We start from the raw sequence: 24,178 nt of genomic DNA, 5'->3' as shown, positions 1-24,178 counted from the left end.
AGCACCATACAATGGGACACCGGCACAAATGCGCGTAAAGGAAAGAAGTCATTTCGTGAGCGGTATTTCCTTACATTCCGGTCCTACGAAGCACCTCAGCGACACGAAATGTAAGAGGCCGTTCGGAGGCTATACAGTCCAGAATCGGTATGCCAATCACGTAAAATCGTCATTAACATTGAGACAGTAATGTTGAAGATCCGTTTGCAAAAACACCGTGTCCTGCTGCTTGAAGAAGTCCGTAACTGATTGCTGCACATCTTCGTCCCACAAGAATCGTCGACGCCTCCGGGCATTTTTCAATGGACCGAAGGTGTGTTTACAGCGTGAGGAGAGATCACGATTATAGGGCAGATGTTGGAATGTCTCCCTCTTGAGTTGGCACTCCTCCCAGATCGACTGGCGTCTTGTGTCGAATTGCACCCTTAGTGCACTGGACTCGCACTCGGGAGGACCACGGTTCAAATCCACTTCGTGCCATCCACTTTAGGTTTTCCGTGATTTTCCTAAATCAGTTCAGGCAAATACAGTGATCGTTCCATTGAAAGTGTACAGCCGATTTCCTTCCCCATCCTTCCCTAACATGAGCTTGCGCTCTATCTCTAATGACCTCGTTGTAGACTGGACGTTAAACACTAATCTCCTCATATTGAGGTTGAAGCTCTTTTGTCCGTGTTTTCTTTAACAATCATATAATGTTGGATGGGTTCCGCCTTTAACAAAACGCTATTTTGTTTTCTATCCCAAATATGTTTGGCTCTGAGCACTATAGGATTTAACTTGTAAGGTCATCAGTCGTCTAGAACTTAGAACTAATTAAACCTTACCAACCTAAGGGCATCACACACATCCATGCCCGAGGCAGGATTCGAACCTGCGACCTTAGCGTTCGCTCGGTTCCAGACTGTAGCTCCTAGAACCACATGGCCACTCTGGCCGGCCTTGAGTCAATAGATGGGGACGTTTGCAAGACAACAACCATCTGCACCAACAGTTCGACGACGTTTGCAGCAGCACGGACTATCAGCTCGGAGACCATGGCTGCGGTTACCCTTGATGCTGCATCACAGACAGGAACGCCCGCGATGGTGTACTCAACGACGGACCTGGGTGCACGAATGGCAAAACATTTTTTCGGATGAATCCAGGTTGTGTTTACAGCATCATGATCGTCGCATCCGTGTTTGGCGACATGGCGGTGAATGCACATTCGAAGCGTGTATTCGTCATCGCCATACTGCCGTATCACCCGGCGTGGTGGTATGGGGTGCCACTGGTTACACGTCTCGGTCATCTCTTGTTCGCACTGACGGCACTTTGAACAGTGGACGTTACATTTCAGATGTGTTACGACCCGTGGCTCTCCCCTTCATTCGAAACACTACATTTCAGCAGGATAATGCACGACCGCATGTTGCAGTCCTGTACGGGCATTTCCGAATACAGAAAATGTTCAACTGCTGCCCTGGCCAGCACATTCTCCAGATCTCTCACCAATTGAAAACGTCTGGCCAATGGTGGCCGAGCGACTGGCTCGTCACAATACGCCAGTCAGTACTCTTGATGAACTGTGGTATCGTGTTGAAGCTGCATGGGCAGCTGTACGTGTACACGCCATCCAAGCTCTGTTTGACTCCAGGCCCAGGCGTATCAAGGCCGTTATTGCGGCCAGAGGTGGTTGTTCTGGGTACTGATTTTTCAGGATCTATGCACCCAAATTGCGTGAAAATGTAATCACATGTCAGTTCTAGTATAACATATTTGTCCAATGAATACCCGTTTATATCTGTGTTTCTCCTTGGTGTAGCAATTTTAATGGCCAGTATTGTATTTCTGCTCTCGCACTATTCCCAGAATCTCCTCGTTTTCACCGTTGCATCAAGCTTGCATTGCAACTTACGTTGCATACATGCTGGAGCACAGCCCTGAAACGGAACTGTTTTGGACGCGGCTTATACAGTGTAAGAGACAATTCACAGGGAACGAGCTGCAATGCCGGACGCGAGGTTATCAGCGCTGCGACGGTGCAGACAGGCGGAGAGGCGCGCGCTCTCGAGTCGTTCGGCTCATCTCTGATCAAATAACGACGAGGCGAGAGCTTTGTTCCGCGCCTCTTCTGGCTCTTCTTTGAACTAAGTCCGCGCGGGCGCACCGTAGGGGGCGGTTTCTTAAAACTTTCAAAGTCTTCCGGCGCCAGCCGCCGTAGAAATTTAATGAGTTGTGTGGTGGCTGCTGCTACCCCTGCGGAACTTCTTTGGGCGGGCGGCCGCTCCCGCCAGCCCGCAATATTCAGGTATTATGGCCCCGCGGGGACCGGCGCGCCGTGGCTTGGCGCGCGCCTCCGCGCCACGTCGCACACAATTGGCCGGCGGTTGATGGCCCCGCCGCCCCTGCCGCAGATTGCGTCATCTCGCTGCGACGGGAAAACACACGCGGGGCTGACACGTTTTCTTCATTTGTGGAGGGAACGGAGGCGGAGGACAGAACAGCGCCGGGTGGAGGCGGGAGAGGGCCAGAGGAGCGAACGCAGGGTGTCATGTCTCGGCGACACCGAGCTTGCTGGAGAGCAACCGCTAACACCTTTCGAGATATGTAAGCCTGACACATAATTTTTAGATGATCCGTCATTGGACTGGACGTGGGAATGCGACTGGTCATACAGCGTGACAACTATTGAACATATAAAAAAAACGTAAATTAGTTACAAACTACGACATGCACACACTTGTAAGATGCAATATTCGGATTTACGCTATGACATGCTCGATATGTCTTCCTTCATTGGCGATGATGGGGCGCAGACGAATAGCGAAATTCTGCATTGCCCGCTGAAGTGCCGGAACATCTATGCTATCGAGAACCTCCTGAATGGCTGTTTTCAGATCAGCTATGGTTTTGGGGTTATTGCCGGCCAATATGGCCGAGAGGTTCTAGGCGCTTCAGTCTGGAACAGCGCGACTGCTACGGTCGCAGCTTCGAATCCTGCCTCAGGCATAAATGTGTATGATGTCCGTAGGTTGGTTATGTTTAAGTAGTTCTAAGTTCTAGGGGACTGATGACCTCAGATGTTGAGTCCCATACTGCTCAGAGCCATTTGAACCATTTTTTGGGGTTATTGCTGTGCACCTCGTCTTTAATATAGCTCTACTAAAAGGAGTCACATTTGTTCAGAACCGGGGAACATGGCGGCCGATCGAAGGCCCTGCGTGGCCGAGCGGTTCTAGGCGCTACAGTCTGGAACCGCACGACCGCTACGGTCGCAGGTTCGAATTCTGCCTCGGGCATGGATGTTCGTGATGTCCTTAGGTTAGTTAGGTGTAAGTAGTTTTAAGTTCTACGGGACTGATGACCTCAGAAGTTAAGTCCCATAGTGCTCAGAGCCATTTGAACCGTTTGAAGGCCCTGCCAGTGGCCCCTGCGCATTGTAGAACCAGAATGCGGTATCCAAAATGCTCCTCCAGGACATCAAATACTCTCCTGCTTCGATGGGATCGAACTCCATCTTGCATGAACCACATCTTGTAGAAATCAGTGTTACTTTGGATAACGGGGTTGAAATCACCTTCCAATGCCTTCACCTACCGTTCGGAAATCACCGTGCCATCAAAGGAATTGCGCACCGATTATTACGTAACTGGACATTCCACACCACACAGTCACCTGTCGAGGGTGAAGAGACTTCTCGACCGCGAAATGCGGATTCTCTATCTCCCAAATGCGCCAGCTTTGCTTATTGGCGAACCTATCAAAATGAAAGCGGGCTTCGTCGCTAAACCAAACCATGCATGCACATACTAATTCCCGTAGTGTCTCGCCCAACCGTGCAGTTTGAACGTCCTCACCCAAACTGTTCAGAAGTTAAGACGATTTAATTTCATATACTTTAATAATAGCCACCCAGTACACTTGCAGAAATGAGGAATGCAGCTGTACTTTTAATAAAATATTTTAATTACGCGACCACTTTTGACACTACATTAGTGTCATGTTCAGGCCCTTATGCAAAATGAATGGTCATATCAAACCTTCGGTGTATTGGGACAGGTACCATGTACGAGGGCTATTCGGAAAGTAAGGTTCGATCGGTCGCACAATGGGAACCACTGTCAAAATATTTGCAATGTATAGATACACCTTCGAGCTACTTCCCTACATAGTCACCGCTCCGACTTAGAGGTTTGTAATAGGTTGCACCAACTTCCCAATACCCTCGTCATAGAAGGCAGGCGCCTGTACTTTTTGTCGATTCTCTATGCTGCTGTATAGCTCGTTATCTGCGCCAAAACGTTTTCTTCATAGCCAGCGCCTCATGTGAGCACAGGTGAAGCTTAGGGTGACTCAATTATAGGCTGTGTTGTGGGTGATCAAACACTTCCCATCTTCATTGCCCCTGTAGAGTGCAGCCGACAGTTGTCATGAAGAAGGAGACGCATGATAGTTATGTCATTTGGGCAGCATGAAATCAGGCAACATCTGTCACCAGACCCTCACATTTGGCGGGAGACACTATTTTCTTGCTATCTTAACATGCTCACTGTCCGCTGAGAACGGAAAAGAGCAACTTGACACGATCAACGGGTATGCTAGAGACGCTGTCCGACACATGTGTGCAAACCATCATAGGATTTTCACTGCGGTTTCCACTTTGCGCCCAATGGGACCTTACTTAACGAATAACCCTCGTATATTCACTGACCTCATGGATTTCTATTTACTCGACGTGTGCACTACATCAAATGGCTCAAATGGCTTTAAACACTGTGGGACTTAACATCTGAGGTCATCAGTCCCCTAGACTTAGAACTACTTAAACCTAAGGACATCACACACATCCATGCACGAGGCAGGATTCGGACCTGCGACCCTATCAGCAGCGCGGTTCCGGACTGAAGCGCCTAGAACCGCTCGACCACAGCGGCCGGCGTGCGGGCACTCCATCCATCTAATAACAATCACCTACTTATAGTAGGCAGTTGTCAGATGGCTCTAGTTTACACATTGTATAAATACCTAGAAATTCATGAGACCAGTGAATATACATGTTGCCTGTCCCAATGCACCGAGACTTGGATATCACCATTCATTCTGCATAGTGGCCTGAAGATGACAGTAACGTAATGTCGTAACTGGTCGCGCAACTAATATATTTTATGAAAAGTATGGTTTTTGGTATTCCTTATTTCTACAAGTTGACTAAAAATGCATCACACCAGGCAGATACCACGCTATTAAGGTGCAGCCCCGTCTCCAGCATCGATGTAAGCATAACCGTCCTTTAATGACTAAAATACGACCTTACCGAGCATCATACCACATTTGTGACAGAATTCAAGACTTTCTAAGAGAAAATCTTCGAACACTTTTCAGACTTCCGACTCTAGTCTACCAAACAACAGAGCAAGAGTGCGCGCTGAAAAGTAATGCCTCTGATTTTTTTTTATTAAGTTCTCAACATCAGCAGGCCCTGGTACACACATAATGATCATTTTATAATGCGAGGAGACCAAGGCTACTATTATATTAGTTGTAGTATTACTATTGTTACTAATACTACTATCGTTACACATTTCTCATCTATTATACACATGCATTAGTGACTCTCCAAGAACATCGGGTTAGTAGTAATAAAATGAATAAAAAATATCAAGAAATCTGCGTTTAGAGACGAAAAATCTAGCACAGTACACAGAAGACGAGGATGACATAAAAATAGCCAAATGTTTGACAGTTTCAAAAGATTCTTCGTATGTCTAAACAGTCTCTTCGTTTCGATGTATCCACGGATTATTACACATACACCATTGTGTAATACGACCAAAAATTTACGAGCTCAGTTCGCTTCCACAAGTAGTTTCGAAAAACTGATTCATGCTCGCTACACAGTTTTCTAGTACTCCGCTGTTAGCAGTTTTCGCGTTCCCTCAACTCTGACCGCACTTTCAGCAGTAAGAGTAGGTAAAGGGGGTCCTTAGCGTGGCTCCAAAGGAATTAGTCAGACGGTGTCAGGTCAGCAGACTTGGGCGTCTCGCCAAACAGCGACTTGTCCTTTCGAACGGGCTCGATTTAGCGACTCTGAAGTTCACCGGTTAGTCGGGGTCTGGCCCGTCATGCTAGAGCACAAAAATCCAGCTGTCAGCGTTTAGCAGTGGGCGCTGCTACAAGTACATTACGTTTAAGTACAAAGTACCTATTAACCAACACAATCTTCCACTCCAAGGAAAATTATACGTACGAAAACGATATGAGGGCATCAAATTTTCGTGAATCACGTTCAAACTATGCCACGAACCATGCACACAAGGGAGCAAAAGTCTATCCACCGCTTGTTCAGAAACCAGGCTGAAATTATATGAGTCGAGGGATATAGAAGGGAAGCTGTAGTTGAGAAGGGAGTGAGACAAGGTTTTAACCTCTTCACAGTGTTACTCAACGCGGAAATTCATCAAGTTGTGAAATAAACCAAGGAGATATTTGGAACGGGAGGTAAAGTCCAGGAAAAAGAAATTAAGACTATGATAGAATTACAGTGTCATCGAAAAACCTCAGAGACAGGGAAAAACTACGAAGGCTAGTAGATGGGAATCAATAGTCTTTTTTTTTTTTTTTTTTTTTTTTTTTTTTTTTTTTTTTTTTTTTTTTTTCAATGTATACCGCCAAAGTGTAGTTTGGTAATTTGCCGATAGTCAGCTCTAGTCACAAACATGGAGAGTTCGAATGAGGAGCGAGTTTCCTCTGTGTTGGAGTTCGACAAAAACCCGTCGTAACGAATTTGTTGTGCCAGTGGTAAATTGCCTTCATTGTTGGTGGCGTCTTACCGTACTTGGTTCTAAATATCCGTTGAACTGCTGTAGCACACTTTTAGCGTCAAGTACGTAAGCGAGAAAAAGCCTACATAAGGTCTGAAATCATGCTTAAAGTTTGTTGGAGGGGGGGGGGGGGGGGAGGTTAGTGTTTAACGTCCCGTCGACAGCGAGGTCATTAGAGACGGAGCGCAAGCTCGGGTGAGGGAAGAATGGGGAAGGAAATCGGCCGTGCCCTTTCAAAGGAACCATCCCGGCATTTGCCTGAAACGATTTAGGGAAATCACGGAAAACCTAAATCAGGACGGCCGGAGACGGGGTAGAACCGTCGTCCTCCAGAATGCGAGTCCAGTGTGCTAACCACTGCGCCACCTCGCTCGGTCAAAGTTTGTTGGAACTCGAAAAGTGTTCCTATAATGAATTACAGGATGAATATAGTCTGGATAATTTGAGCTGAAATTTCAGAAAGAGCAAGTTTTTATCGCGTCTTAATGTTTGTGACCAATATCCAAAGCGACGTTGGATGCCGCCTGGAGCCATTGCGGCCCCGTAACACGGTAATAAAAGAATGTAAGCAGAGCAGACTCGGATGGAGGATCGTCCTAACGAAGATATGGGCTGCGAATGGCGATATGTATTAATCCATTGAGATAAGCGACTTTGACAAAGGGTGGATTATTATTACGCGGAGCCCGTAAACGAGCATCTCGAGAAACGCAAAGCTGGTCGAACGTTCACTTGCTACTGTCGCGGCGTGAGCATCTGCGGAAAGACGTAGAAGGACAGTGAAATTACCCCTAGCCACTAAATGGTTGGACGTCCACGACTCTTCATCTAACGTGGAGTTCGGAGGCTTGTCTGCTCTGTAAAGTAGGATAGATGGTGAGCTATGGCATCTCGAAAGAGCGCAATGCTGGTGCGCGCACTAGTGTTTCGGAGCATACTGTTCGTCGTACATAGCTGAGCATGGAGCTCCGCGCACATCACCCCCACCTGTTCATATGTTGACCCAGCGATGTCCAAATCCAATTACGATTGCAGTGGACTCGAGACCATCAGGATTTGACCATCGTTCAATGAAAACCTGTCGGCTCTTCGGGTGAGCTTTTGCTACACTAGGTCGCGCTAGTCGTCTCCGTGGATGCCGTCATCGAGGTGGACGGCGGCTCGAAATATTCAGCGCGCCACGGGCGCCGGCCGGTGGGAACAATATTATGCTACGGGAGACATTATTCTGCTCTTGCGTGGGACCTATGGTAGCAATCGAAGATATGCTGACAGCTAGGAACCACCTGCATCCCTTTATAGTTGATGTCCTCCCAGACGGCGATACCATCTTTCAGCAGTATAGCTGTCCGTGACTCGGGGGCAGAACGAGGAGCATTATAGTGAATTCACGTTGATTCTCGGCGACCAAATTTGTTTGATACAAATCCTTTAGAACCCATCTGGGTCGCTACCGAGCGCCATCACCGTGTACGCATATCAGCAGCCCGTTATTTACGCGACATACAGTATCTAGGCGTAGGCATCTTATGCCACCGACGTACCTCTACAAACCTATCAATAAACTGTCGGATTCCTGATACGCAGAATCAGTGACGTATTTCGTTCCAAAGACGGACTAATAAACTGGCAAGTAACTGGTCACAACGTTTTGGCTCATCAGTGTATGTAGAGACTGTCTGCAAAGTGAGTTGCGATAAAAGTAGGTGGTAAAGAAGTAGTAAATTAAAACGTCATGTTTATGGCTGAAGTTTTGTGGCACGAACGGCGAAAGTGTAATAAACGATGAAGTTTCTTCTTTTCATCATTTCTTGGGCGGAGGGAAGGAGAGTGTCAGAGATAAAAAGTTTCGTAAATGTTTGAAATTTGTCTCAAGTTGATTGGATGTCGTTGAGTGCGCTCAGTCTCGAATACTGAATGAAGCCTCAAGAAAAGCACATAGTTTGTAACTGTGATACATGTCTTGGTGTTTTAAGCTGTTAACGTAAGATTGTGCCGCATACTGAGTGGAGTATGAAAGTATTTTAAGTTTTTAAATATGGTTAATAATTACGCGAATTATTGGAAACCATGTTTTTGTTGATCCTGTAAACCATTAGATAGGGCCGGCCGAAGTGGCCGTGCGGTTAAAGGCGCTGCAGTCTGGAACCGCAAGACCGCTACGGTCGCAGGTTCGAATCCTGCCTCGGGCATGGATGTTTGTGATGTCCTTAGGTTAGTTAGGTTTAACTAGTTCTAAGTTCTAGGGGACTAATGACTTTAGCAGTTGAGTCCCATAGTGCTCAGAGCCATTTGAACCATTAGATAGGCAACTTACAACTGGTACCCGGGTTCCTGTCTTCCACGAAGATTGATCAGTGTTCAGATATATTACAGGTACGCTCATTTCAAGCAAAAGTTTCAGACGGATTCCGACGTATAACAAATTTACTGTCCATTTGTTTTTCAACTAGCTGCGCGCAAGTATGTGCCTTGCCCACGCAACCCTCCTTGACATTTTATTTTAGCCTACTTCGTTGGTTTCATCCTCTTTGGTCAGGATATTTTTCTACCATACGAATAATAGTGGACCCAAAATTGAACCCTGTAAGACTACCTTTGTGATTTCGCCCCAGTCTCTAAAATTTCACACCCTTCCGACATTGTCTCAATTATTAAGCACAATTTTTTCCATTCTGTTTGTGAAGAATGATTCAAACCAGTTGTGTGTAAGGCCATCAGTTGCGTAAGTAACAATGTATGTGGAATGTGTTCTATTTAGGAAACCATTCGGAACAGGTCATATGTCCATATGAAGTTTGTTTTTGCTTCAAATGAGCCACCTGTCATATTCCTGAATACTGACCATTCGTTCTGGGACTTACTACACATGACAAAAGGGAGAATAGCGCTGACGAAGTGACAAAGGTATTGGTTCTCTGTTGAAGGAAAACAGCTGCACATGTCGAGAGGGCAGCTACACCAATGATAACACATAAACGTTTAAATTGCTCTTGAATACAATGTGAACTTTGACAAGAAATTTATAGGACAGTTTGTACCAGAGTTGGGGAACAGAAATGCAGAGATAAACGGAGAAATATTTAGTACTGTACTACAGGTATTGCCAAGAAATTGGTCATGTACAGTCTTACATATCAGTTATGGGTCGCTGTACAGCGTTTTGAAATCTCAAGTAATAGTTCCATTTGACTTTGCTTACCTCTTTTTTTTATATTAAAAAAAAAACACCAGGTTCGTTATTACAGCAAGCAGGACTCTTTGAGATACAGGATGTTAGCTGACGTGACACCAAAGCAGACACGAAATGCGAGTTCCCCTCTCATAATCAAGCGCGTCGCTTCGGAACGAGAGGCCGTTTATGAAGGCGCTCCCAGAAGTTGAGGGAATTCTTGGGAAGTTGTCGGCGCGCACCGCCGCCAAATGCGGGTAATTAGCTCCGCATCCGCGCCGCGTCGCTGCAGTCGCCGTCAAAGACCCCGGCTGTGTCTGCCTTGCATCCAAGTTGTTCGCTCCGCCGCCCAAGGCTCGCCGGCGAACGTCTCAGCAACTCGCCGTACTTTATGCACTTTGCTACTATGCATATTTAATTCGAAACTCTTTTCCCGCGTCCGCCCTATTGCCACCGGCGTGTGCAGCGAGGGGTTGTTACACGGTGCGATATTGCCACCATTACCGGCGAAAGCTGAACTGCACCAAGGTAGGAGCCAGCCTTTCTAGGTGCGTACTTCAGCGTCTTATTCACTGCGCGCTTCTAAAGCACAGAGCACTTCCTTGAGTGCACTATGTGCTACTGGCAGCCAATCATGTGAATTAAATGGTGTAATGTTTTGATATATAAAATAATGAAGACGAAATATTAGTCATTCCCATTAAAAGATCTCAGTGGTCGCGTCGTAACACTGTGGATGGTCTAGAACAGTCCTATGACACTCAAATGTTCAAAAAAATGTGTGTGAAATCTTATGGGACTTAACTGCTAAGGTCATCAGTCCCTAAGCTTACACACTACTTAACACCCATGCCCGAGGGAGGACTCGAACCTCCGCCGGGACCAGCCGCACAGTCCATGACTGCAGCGCCCTAGACCGCTCGGCTAATCCCGCGCGGGCCTATGACCCTCCACCCCACATTTCTACCACATGCTTCTGGAGGAGAGAGGAGTTCCAAATGATTCCAAACTTTATAAAATAAAGTTTAAGATAACGCTGAATGAATATCTGAACTGTGGAATGGGTACTAAACTTGAATTACCGTGTAGCGTGTCCTAAGTGCAAGTGGGGTGCTTACTCTGTGTTATTGTAGCAAAACTTTACACGAATTGGTTGAGCAGTGCAACTCCCAATACCAATAAAGAAATACAGTCGCTGCAAAATACATTCAGCTCCTTAGGTACTGAACTATCTGGCCCTGTTCAAAACATAGCTTTGGTCCAACTGCACATAACAAATAAATTAAATTGTATTACCTCTAAAGCAGCAACGGAGTAACTCGACATATTCTGGTCTCTCACGAATAACAAAAATGTGCTTACCAGTGTGCAAAGCTGACTATAACACTTTGAAATGCACATGAAACTCTTTTGGCTGACAAACGAGAACATTTAAGAAAATCCAACTCCTTTCAAAAATATGACTTAGACAGGGAGGTGTTACTGATTATGATGAATTACTAACACTGAGCCGGCCGGAGTGTCCGAGCTGTTCTAGGCGCTACAGTCTGGAACCGCGAGACCGCTACGGTCGCAGGTTCGAATCCTGCCTCGGGCATGGATGTGTGTGATGTCCTTAGGTTGGTTAGGTTTAAGTACTTCTAAGTTCTAGGGGACTGATGACCTCAGAAGTTAAGTCCCATAGTGCTCAGGGCCATTTGAACTAACACTGAGTTTTTTTAGCAAAATTATATTGCAAGTTACGTTTGTCCTTTGAAAAACATCTGACAATTGAAGGTACATTACTCACAATTGACTCACCAACAATGAGATTTAGGAAAAAACGACATTTTGTCAATGGAGTGAGTGATTGATTATTTTGTAAAAAATTTTTGTTTATTTATAGACGCAGTCACATTCTTATGACACAGTCATAACGGATTTCGGCCATACAATGACCAGCTTCAGATTCTAAAACAATACAAAAGAAAATTTATATTAAAACCTAAAAATGAGTGCAATATTTAACCAGGCTTATTTGTAATCTAACTGAATTTATGCGAAATACATATAGTTCATACTTTAAACGGCAAATATTGTATAACCTCACTAATCCAACATAAATACAAATCATCAAATTACGAGCTCTGTTAACTAATGTTATCACCATTACAAAAATGAAATATCTAACTAGCCTTTTTATTAAAGCACTTTACGTACATTCTGGGGTTACTCAACAATTACAAATTATCAGCCAACTCATCTATACTAACGCGCTGTTAAAAGCAGAAATCATAATTATTGAACATCTTTACCTTGTTGGCATGAAGAATTCAGCTTCCACGTTCAACAATATTGACATACCTAAATTAATCTAACACTTGGTGGCTTCACACAGCACACTATAAAAACTGCCTACTCCATCGTCTTTCCCTCACAGACAGCTACCTACAACTGTGCGCCAAGCGCTCTCTTATTCCAACACTATAAAAATCTCAGACCAGAAGCAGTATCTCAGGGTCTGCGGTCTTACACAGTCAGCGATATAAAGCCTATCAAAGACATACATCGCTTATAAAATCATATTCATGTGCCACATACAAATGTGCCCCAAAAGGTTCGTCCAACAGACGCACGGAACTATAGGTCCATATCTCTGACGTCGGTCTGTTGCAGAATTTTGCATGATGTTTTATCCTCCCGTATTATGACACTTCTCGAGATCGAAAATTTCCTCTGTGCGAAGCAACGTGGGTTCCGAAAACTACAATCCTGTAAAAATCATTTCGCTCTGTTCGTCGACGAGCCCCAGAGAGAAGTAGATACACGCGCCCAGGTTGACGGCATGGTCTTTGATTTCTGGAAGGCGTTCGATGCAGTTCTGCACTGCCACCGAATGAATAAAATACAAGCGTCCGGAATATCAGACCAACAGTCAACTGGATTGAAGAGTTTCCAGCAAACAGAATACAGCATGTCATTCTGAACGGAGAGAAGTCTTCGGACGTAAATGTAATTTCGGGCGTGCACCAAGGGAGTGTTATAGGACAATTTCTTTTCGCACTATTACAAATTAAGTTTTAGATAGCGTCGGACGTTGCATGAGGCTTTTCGTAAATTTTCCTGTTGTATACAGAGAAGTCGCGACGCTACGAAATTGTACTGAAATACAGGAAGACCTGCAGAGGATGAACGCTTGGGGCAGGGAGTGTCAGTTGACTCTGAACATAAAAAAATGTAACGTATTGCGAATAAATAGACTGAAAGATTCTTCATTATATGGTTACACAATTGCAGAACAATCACTGCAACCACTCACATCCATAGCATGTCAAGGACTATGCGTACGGAACGATTTGAAGTGGAACGACAACGTAAAATTTATCGTGGGTAACCCATACGCCAGATAGAGATCCATTGGAAGGGTCCTCAGAAAATGTTGTCCACCGACAAAGGAAGTACCTCATGCTATCAGCTTTGCGACACTTACATCTACGAACTACATAGTCAACACGGTACGAAAGCCGGAAAGCAAGCGAAAAGAATACAAAATTTTTTTCTACCAGCCCAAACGTGGTTGCAGCTATGACAGCATACTTGTAGCCAAAGTGATGATCATGAATGTTCCTTGAAGCTTGAAACTGACGGCAAATATGCAAATATTTCCCTCACATGGCTTACAAACGCGTATAAACAATATATTAGGTTAGCACCGAGTCTGAACTGTCATTTACTATTTCTTGGCAATAGTACACACAATGTCTGGTAGTGTGGGCAGCACACAGGGCTGGATAGACAGAAATTCTGTAGGCGCCGTACGAATTTTCTCACGTTGCAACAGAAACGAAAGCCGGTGTTGTTGATAACATCCATGCAGAATAGATATTCGTTTTACATTGAAGCGCCAAAGAGGCTGGTATACGCATGACTGTTCAAATACGGAGATACGTGAACAGGCAGAATGCGGTCCTGCGGTCGGCACGCTTATATAAGGCAAGTGTCTTGCGCAGTTGTTACATCGGTTACTTCGCTGCAATGGCAGGTTACCAAAATTTAAGTGAGTTTGAATGTGGTGTTATAGTCGGCATACGAGCGATAGGACAAAGCGTCTCCGAGGTAGCGACGATGTGAGGCTTTCCCGTACGACCATTTCACCAGGGTACCGTGAATATCAGGAATCCGGTAAAACATCAAATCTCCGATATCGCTGCGGCCGGAAAAAGACCCTCCAAGAACGGGGCCAACTACGACTGAAGACAATCATTCAACGTGATAGAAGTGCAACTCTTCCGCAAATTGCTGCAGATGTCAATGATTGGCCATAAATAAGTGTCAACGTGTAACCATTCAACGAAACATCATCAATATGGGCTTTCGGAGCTGAAGGTCCACTCGTGTATCCTTGATGAATGCACGGCACAAAGCCTTACGCCTCGCCTGGGCCCATTAACACCTACACTAGATTGTTGATGACTGGAAACATGTTGTCTGGTCCGACGAGTCTCGTTTCAAATTGTATCAATCTGATGGACATGTACGGGTATGTCAGGATAGGAGATGGTGGAAGGCTCTTTAATGGTGTGGGGCGTGTGCAGTTGGAGTGATATGGAACTCCTCACACGTCTAGGTACGTCTCTGCGAGGTGACATTTACGGAAGCATCCTGTCTGATCACCTGTATCTATTCATGTCCATTGTGTATTTCTGACCGACTTGAGCAATTCCAGCAAGACAATGCGACACACCATACGACCGGAACTGCTACAGAGTGGCTCCCGGAACACTCTTCTGAGTTTAAACATTTCGTTGGCCACCAAATTCTCCAGACATGTGTCAGTTCCCTCCAGGACTACTTCAAACATGAGTTGAATCCATGTCACGTCGTGTTGCGGCACTTCAGCGTGCTCGCTGGAGCCCTACACGATATTAGGCAGGTGTACCCGTGTCTTTGATTCTTCAGTGTAACTGAAGTGGGCGCTTGAGGACAAGACGCCCTTGCAGTGGCACACAGGGATTTGCGCTTACTTCAGTATTCAGCGTGGAGGCCCTGGGAATCTCCAACACTCTCACCCATATCTTGAGGGAAGATCTTCTGCCGCATCACGACAGTAGACATGCCTTGTTTCCACAATCCGCTTCCCTGTATGGGAATCTTTTAACCACTCTTTAGCTTCACAGGTGATTCAAAAATATTTCTGTTTGCTGATGACACCAGCTTGGTAATGAAGGATCTTGTGTGTAATATTGAAACATTATCAAATAATGTAGTAGTTCATGAAATAAGTTCGTGGCTTGTGGAAAATAATTTGATGCTAAATCACAGTAAAACTCAGTTTTTACAGTTTCTAACTCACAATTCAACAAGAACTGATATTTTAATCAGACAGAATGGGCATGTTATAAGCGAGACGGAACAGTTCAAGTTCCTAGGCGTACGGATAGATAGTAAGCTGTTGTGGAAAGCCCATGTTCAGGATTTTGTTCAGAAACTAAATGCCGCTTTATTTACCATTAGAACAGTATCTGAAATAAGTGACATTTCAACACGAAAAGTAGTCTACTTCGCATATTTTCATACGCTTATGTCATATGGTATTATTTTTTGTGGTAATTCTTCTGATTCAAAAAGGGTATTTTTGGCTCAAAAACGGGCTGTTCGAGCTATGTGTGGTGTAAGTTTGAGAACTTCTTGTCGACCCCTAGTCAATAGTCTTGGAATTCTGACATTGCCCTCACAGTATATATTTTCTTTAATGTCGTTTGCTGTTAGCAATATTAGCTTATTCCTAAGAGTTAGCAGCTCTCACTCGGTTAATACTAGGCAGAAATCAAATCTGCATGTGGAATGCACTTCCTTGACTCTTGTGCAGAAAGGAGTGCAGTATTCTGCTGCATCCATTTTCAATAAGCTACCACAAGAACTCAAAAATCTTAGCAGTAGCCCAAACGCTTTTAAGTCTAAAGTGAAGAGTTTCCTCATGGCTCACTCCTTCTATTCTGTCGAGGAGCTCCTGGAAGAGCTAAAAAATTGAGCAAATTCCAGTGTTACATTCTTGATTTTCTTTATTCAAACTAACGACGTGTCACCTGAATATGTTTCTTATATTTCATTTTATCTGTTTCTACAATCGTGTTATAATTTCATGTATTGACTCGTTCCACGACCATGGAGACTTCTCCTTAATGTGGTTCCACGGAACAATAAATAAATAAATAAATAGACGTCCCAACGGAACATCATTAGTATGGGCTTTCGGAGCCGAAGGCCCACTCGTGTACCCTTGACGATTGCACGGCTGCCCGCTTTTATTTATAAAATAAATGTAACTGAACTAATAGAGAATCGTAAAATAATATGTACCAGTCACGTTACAAGCTGTTGATCGTAAAACTAAATGTTCTCTGACTTCATTGCCCTCCGTCTTGAACTGTGACGTAGGTAGCGCTCTGTCACATTCACGGAAACTTGTGTACAGCAAATACAGCAAACCTGTTAAAAGTACAGTATGAAATATAGAAGTACAAACTGTAACAGGAATACTTTTGCAGATTTTGTAGACAGTTTTCTCACATCCAAATATGGAAAAAGTTGAAAAACTTTCAGTTTAAATTTATGAATGTGAAACGTCCCCTTTGAACAATTCTACACGAGACTGTGCTTAACCTGACACACAATACTTTGTTAGCGCAACGCAATCTGACTTTCACAATTCCCTACAAAAGAATGGCCCTGACTAACATTAAACTACACCTTTCACAAATCACTTACCTCACAAAAATCTTCGCTGCTCAAGCTACTGCAATACAGCGAGCGCCACTACTGCCAGCTAAATAAAGGATTCAAACTATGGAAGGCACTAACTACTGATAGGGATAGTTAGCAAATGAAAGATATTAATAGAGAACAAACAATGTATTTACCTTGATATCATCATATATAAATATAGCAGTTCATGACAAATTTCAAAACTCCGCCATCTCTCTCCCCACATCCACCACTGCTGGCGGCTCACCTCCAACTGCGCAACGCTACGCGCTGTTCACAGCCAGCTGCCTAACACTACAATGGCGAGTATTACAACAATGCAAAGCAGCCACAGACTGCACACAGCACAGCCAGTGATTTTCATATTGAGCGCTACGTAACGTTGCCAATAAGAAAACATAAACAGCCTACTTACATAGAGAAAACATAAACAGCCTACTTACATAGCGAAAACATAAACAGCCTACTTACATAGCCCCCATGCTCCCCACAAAAAATTTTACAAAAATTTTTTTGGGCAGTGGCCAATAATGATTTGATAAAATTTTTCATAAATACAATAACAAAGAAATCAAATGCACACACTTATTGATACAATGTTGGTCAAAAGCTAAAATTCCTGATCATTCATTACGGTAAAATATAGTGTTTTTCTCAAAGTCTGAGCAGTAGAAGAAAATGCACACGGAAGTAGTGGATTTCCATGCAGTCTTGAAGAAGTAGTGTTGTCCTTCCAACGGAAAGACAGTGCTGACTCTCGACATGCAGACAAGTAATGGGTCACAACAGAGCAAACCCACAGCAGAGTCATTCGAAGTTCTGAAGAATATTGGTAGGTAGGTCATCACAGAGCAGACCCACTGTAGTCCTGGTAGAGATTGTGGTATTGGTGGGCCACCAGAGGTGCAGACCCACTGTAGTCCTTGTAGAGATGGCCAGCAGCCATCTGTTGTGATTGTGCAGGTGCACATTCACCATCGAAGAGTCTTGCGGAGAATATAGCAAGTCCATAAACCACCACTAGTGCACTCACAAACTTTTTGGAGTTGTCCTTAGAACCAGCAACGCTGTTATCCAGTCCCTTGCTGAATTAATAACACACGTGCAAACACTAACAGTCCCAACTTCTCACATAGTGTCCATATAGTATGACCAACAGAAAAGTGTGCAGTGAAATGAATGCTTACCAGATAATAATATGATGAACTGGTGTCAATTACAATTATATAACATAAGAATACAATTACAAAGATACAAAATACATCATTAAAAACATAACAATACAGATAACATTTGTAGTAACACAGGCTTTACAAAAGAAGAGAAATAAACATATACATCAGTGGAATTATGACATGAGTACATACATAAAGGATCACAATAACTTTTGAAACATCAACTTCACACATGAGCATTGACACAAAACAGAATAAATAATGTCTAAACATCTTTACAAAGTAAATAACACATTATTAATGCCAATTGTATTTGAGGATAACAGTATTCCTCATCATAGTGAATGTTGCTTAATATTAAAAGAAGAAAAAATTCTATGAAACTACACAGAGACAGGAAGTAAACAAATACACAAGGGTACACAAACACATACTGGGATAACACAAAAGGAAAGGACAGGGTTCGTTTTCAGTGTAACATTTGGTACTGCAGTCCATCCCAAAACTTCATTCCATAGATCTTTCGTCTTATTTCAACCTTTGCTTCCACCAAAAAAATCTTATCCAAGCATGCTTTCTGTATTCTGTTCATATTTCTTTCAAAATAATTATTTCTGATTGTACAATACTCATTTGGGCCCAAATCCTTTTTATATAACTTCGCAATGCATTCTTTACCTATTCTCCATAGTCAGTTTCTCATATAGTCTACCCCCTCTTAAGCTAACTTAAATCTACTGAGCTCAGAGATATGTATACCAAGGGACGAGGCAATGCAGCATCACATAACAAATTAACACAAACAGCAATGCAAAAAATGCTAATTGGCAAAGCTAGCAGCATAAATTAGCAAAAGTCAAATTCAATAACACTATGCCTGGCAAACAGCAGCAACTTATACCTAAACATGACATAGCTCAAGCAGAAAAAATATTACAGTAAAAACAACAATGCAGACAAGAGAAATGTCTATTCACATCTTAATGTCTATGTAATTAAAGTGGTGCACCATAACAACTGATTGTAAAAAAATATTACCATGTACTTGAAAAGAAAATTTTGTTTTACTGTTACTAGTTCCTTCTTATTGTTCTTTCCTTTCCAAGTGCTCCTTTTTTAAAGAATGTGGATCATAAAATAATTATTTAATAGATCTGTTGACAGAAAGTGTTCACATTAGCAAATGCATTTCATTTTATAAAAGCAATGCTGCAACATAGCTGGAAACCAGATATCAAATGAAATAAGCAACTATGAAAAGCAAAGCATAAAAATATCATTCAGCTGTCATGTGACATTTCATAAGTCAGTAGCACTCAACTCTCGGAGAAAGACACTTGTCATAATCAGGTGTGCAGATGTACGAATATTTCCCATCAATTCATAAGCATTTCAATAATTAGCACAAAGTGCGAGTAATCATATGTTTTCAAGTAACAAGGGTGTCGCATTAGCGATGAAAGGCACACCCTAATGGCTTGCTCTCCAGGTGTTTGACACAGCTGTGTGCCCACAACGCATTACAAAAATCATATGTTTTCAAGTAACGAGCGTGTCGCATTAGCGATGCCCTCTACAAAGGAATGTCATTAGCAGGGGTATAGGCTTCCGGAAAGGCACACCCTAATGGCTAGTTCTCCAGGTGTCTGACACACCTGGGTGCCCACGACGCATTATGTGCAGGTGGTCACTTAACTTTCGTACGGAAATATTTACGACAGCAGTTTCCGCTACAGTAACAGTCATATATACAAAATTTCACAGGTCGAGAATTTACTTTGCAAATGTGTAGAAACAAAATCCTATGAATATAACAGTGTCCAAAAATATTTTCAGTGGCATTGTGATACATTCACACATGATTCACACATGTACACACATTTCATAATTCTAAAGTACGATTCTTGGTTTCCAACATCCTTTTCCATAAGTCAGAGTCCCTAATCACTATTCATTACTCCTTACCTTATTACACATATTTATATTCGTCGACACGTCAACCTTGCGACGACACTTCAATATTTCATCATAATAAATACATAGCATAACCAAATTCCTTATATAGCACCAGCTTAGTAATCATAAACATACCTCAGCAGCATAATACACATCGTCGTCGTAAAAAATATCATAACACCTCAGTCAAATCTCAAAATCGTCATAGCTTCCTCCAATAATTAAAAAATTTCTCTGCTCATGTCAAAAGTGTCATCTGCCTCAAACGTACTTTAAAAATCATGAATCCATACCAAATACATCATTCAAAGCTCTCATAGTGTCACAATGATTCCGAAAAAATATGAACAGTTTACAAAGTACAGACAAAATACAGCTTCATAAGTGTGAAGTTATCCAACTGTGTAATTGCGTAAACATCTGTCACTGATGTAATAAAAAAAGTTTATCTCTCAGTTAAATGATCAGATAGCTGTGTAATTTATGTGTTAGAGGAATATGGTACCGATGTGTAAAGTTGTATAAGCAAATACCATATTAGCTAGGGCTCCTTGTGCTTGCCAAACACATGATACACAAAGTAAGCGTGTACCCCCCTGAGGATTAATGTAATTGTACCCTCAGGTGTTACAGATTACAGCAATGGAATGAAATGTATCATGGAAAAACTTCGTATCATTGTACTTCAAATATCTTAAAAAATAAATTTTTAAAGTACAAAATTAATCACTCAAATGCGTGTCCTGTAGCCCTAAATGTGCATCTCGTTGCAACATAATCTCTGTGGAAGTGTCGTAGTTATCGTCCTCCGAAAGCTAAGTTCTGCAGAAGTCAATGTACTTACCTCATAATACACAAAAGTGAAATGCTTTGCGTATAAATGTCTTAGTTATTACGCTTATTGTTGTGATGAAGAAAGTACTGTACAGTAACGTATTGTTATGCCACGAAAAAGGCTGTCTCATTGTTGCTATACCACAAAAGTTACTACTAAAACATGTTTTTCTTCCCAGAAGAATTCAGAAAACTGTGCAGATATAAAACAGATACACCGCAAAAGCAACATTGTAAATTGTCACTCATTAGTAGCGTCGTGATAAAAATCGTGTAGCTGTCACATAAACTAACCTCTGTGTCATCTGGTATCTCTCAGAAAGCACTTTAAATTCAGAATGTATTTTCAAATAAACCAAAATGTTGCATTAAAATCTCATTAGCAGTACTGGTAAATGTTCTAAGTATGTGAGCCTTATAGTCGTTACGTAATCGTGCAACAAACAAGCAAGAATGTACACACACAATAACACTGTGACGTCTGTTCACTATAATAATGCATTCGTCATTTCTGTTTAAATAAGTTCTGCATGGTAAAATTCTCCTTCACTGTGGCAATCGTGAATGACCGATCGCATTCTTACAGCTGGTTCATTCTCTAAGTAGCCACACACAAATTCTAATCTGTGTTCCAACGACCAGTTGGGAGGAAAACAATGACAGAATTGATGGAGCCATGCTTGTGGATGAATGTCGTTGCCAGAATTTTTAAATGTTTTGAATTTACGTGTAGTAATGAACAGCTTATAGTCAAAATCGTCATGTCGGCGAGTCGCATATCGGTCATTGTTAGGTCGTGTCGGCCGTTCCATCTCAAAATTCGGTGCACATTGCCAATTTCTTTCATAACTTCCGAAATGCCCTGTGTTATTATTTTGCGGCTTTTCCGTGTTTCTAAGTCCCTCTTCCCGTGTTGGAGCGCGAGTGTCCTCTGAAATACGTAATTCTTGTATTACCTGTGTCAGCTGATCTTGTACTTCCCGGATTTCTCTTTGGTGTTGCGTATTAATTTGATTCTGATTTTGTTTGAATTTCCTAATTTGTTCATACTCTTCTGTGTCAGTGAAGGCTACAGGTGTTGTGTCATTCAGATCATCATCTACCTTTGTAGATAAGTTAGTGAACTGATCTGAAAGTTCGGCTACTTTATCCGATAGTGTACTTATTTCCTCAGTGTGTTTTTCTGAACCAAGTTTAAGAGTATCTACTGTGTCCTTTAAGTTTTCTGAGTTTTTGCAAGTTGCGTAACTGAATCGGTAGATGCAACTGAGTCAAATTTAGCTTGCAAGGTCTCATGATTTTCATGAACAATAGTTTGCAGTTCTTTTATGGCTGCTTCGTGATTCCGTAATGCATTTTCATGCCGCGAAAAAATAGGTTGAAAATGCTCACAAATTTGAGTTTTTACGTCATTACAGACCTTTTGACATTTCGATTCGATGTTATGTAACTCAGTGGTTAAATCTTCACGTGTTTGTTCAAGTGTAGTGTCTAACTTTTGAAGATTTTGTCCCATTGCGTCTAACTGTTGCTGTGTTTGTCTCTGGTGTTGTTCCATTGTGTCTAACTTTTGAAGATTTTGTTCCATTGTGTCTAACTTTTCAAGCTTTTGTCCCATTTGTTGCATTAACTGTAATAACAATGCACTGGTGTCTGAAACATGTTCCTCAGTGCTTTTCGGCAGTGAATTTGCACCGGCAACATTCACATTTTGACAAGCGGAAAATGTGTCTTGACTCATTTGAGAAAACGGTGAGGACGCAAAACCTGAATCTACAGTATTTGCAAAATTGTGTCCTGTCATTTCGGATTCCTGAGGCGAGCTGTTGCCGACCGATCGATCGATAATGCTTCCCTCTTCACTAATTGTTTCACTGTCCGTGCCATTGTTTGCCGCCCGCTCCATTTCCCTATGCACGATTACCAAATTACTACTTTGAACATCAGTTAATTCATTACTCGGTGGCGCTAACACACTGCTTTCATTTTCACTGTCATTTCTCAGTTTACTTTGGAGCCTAGTGTTACGTTTTTCACACGCCGTTATTGTCACAGTATTTCACACGACAACACAGAAAAACACAATTTGAAGATCAAAAATAAGAGAACACATTAACATAGCACTGAAAATAATATCTAGTTAATTGCAAGCGCAGCTGCGAAATACTTAGTGCAAATCTACATGCATGCCACAACTGTTTTACTATACAACAATGAATGACTGCAACTACAAAGGAAATTCTCTCTATAATTATGCGCTAGCAATAAACAAAATCTACACTAATTACACAAACTACAAGAAAAATCAGAAGATTCCAGTGAGGTATCCTGGCAGGGTCGCCATATGAAACGTCCCCTTTGAACAATTCTACACGAGACTGTGCTTAACCTGACACACAATACTTTGTTAGCGCAACGCAATCTGACTTTCACAATTCCCTACAAAAGAATGGCCCTGACTAACATTAAACTACACCTTTCACAAATCACTTACCTCACAAAAATCTTCGCTGCTCAAGCTACTGCAATACAGCGAGCGCCACTACTGCCAGCTAAATAAAAGATTCAAACTATGGAAGGCACTAACTACTGATAGGGATAGTTAGCAAATGAAAGATATTAATAGAGAACAAACAATGTATTTACCTTGATATCATCATATATAAATATAGCAGTTCATGACAAATTTCAAAACTCCGCCATCTCTCTCCCCACATCCACCACTGCTGGCGGCTCACCTCCAACTGCGCAACGCTACGCGCTGTTCACAGCCAGCTGCCTAACACTACAATGGCGAGTATTACAACAATGCAAAGCAGCCACAGACTGCACACAGCACAGCCAGTGATTTTCATATTGAGCGCTACGTTACATTGCCAATAAGAAAACATAAACAGCCTACTTACATAGAGAAAACATAAACAGCCTACTTACATAGCGAAAACATAAACAGCCTACTTACAAATGAAATAACATTTTGCAAAACTCGGAAGTCAAACATTCTTTCGCTTGCTTCCATACACAGTCCGTTGTTGGTTACTGCGCTTTTTGTAGTTTTTAGAACACTGCTAGGATGGTTCTCACAATAGATTCAGGACCTTTAACAAAAGGAGGACAATAGTAATTTGTGTGCATTTCCCTTTTTCAATTTTAAACTTGAAAATCTACCACTGAACAATGGCAGGTTCAGTTACACTTATTTGTTTTCTCGTTATTCTTTTCAAAAAAATAAGAACCTGTTCAGGTAATACACAACTTTCTATCCAGGAATACTTTTGTGTTAATGACCATTACATTGCAATCAACTGCAGTGGTTATACGAAACTGAAGCTACCTGGTAACAAAAGAAAACGGAAAAACAATGGAAAATTTAGGAGAAAAGATATATCTAGTTATCTCGTCAACCGCACTTCAAAAAACAGTATTCTACTTTAACAGAAATCTTACACCTGACCAATCTTTTATTTATTTTTTTTTAACTGTGCGCTTTC

Source organism: Schistocerca piceifrons, chromosome 1 (assembly GCF_021461385.2).
Source record: "Schistocerca piceifrons isolate TAMUIC-IGC-003096 chromosome 1, iqSchPice1.1, whole genome shotgun sequence".
Classification (NCBI taxonomy): Eukaryota; Metazoa; Arthropoda; class Insecta; order Orthoptera; family Acrididae; genus Schistocerca; species Schistocerca piceifrons.
This window is presented reverse-complemented; position numbering follows the sequence as displayed.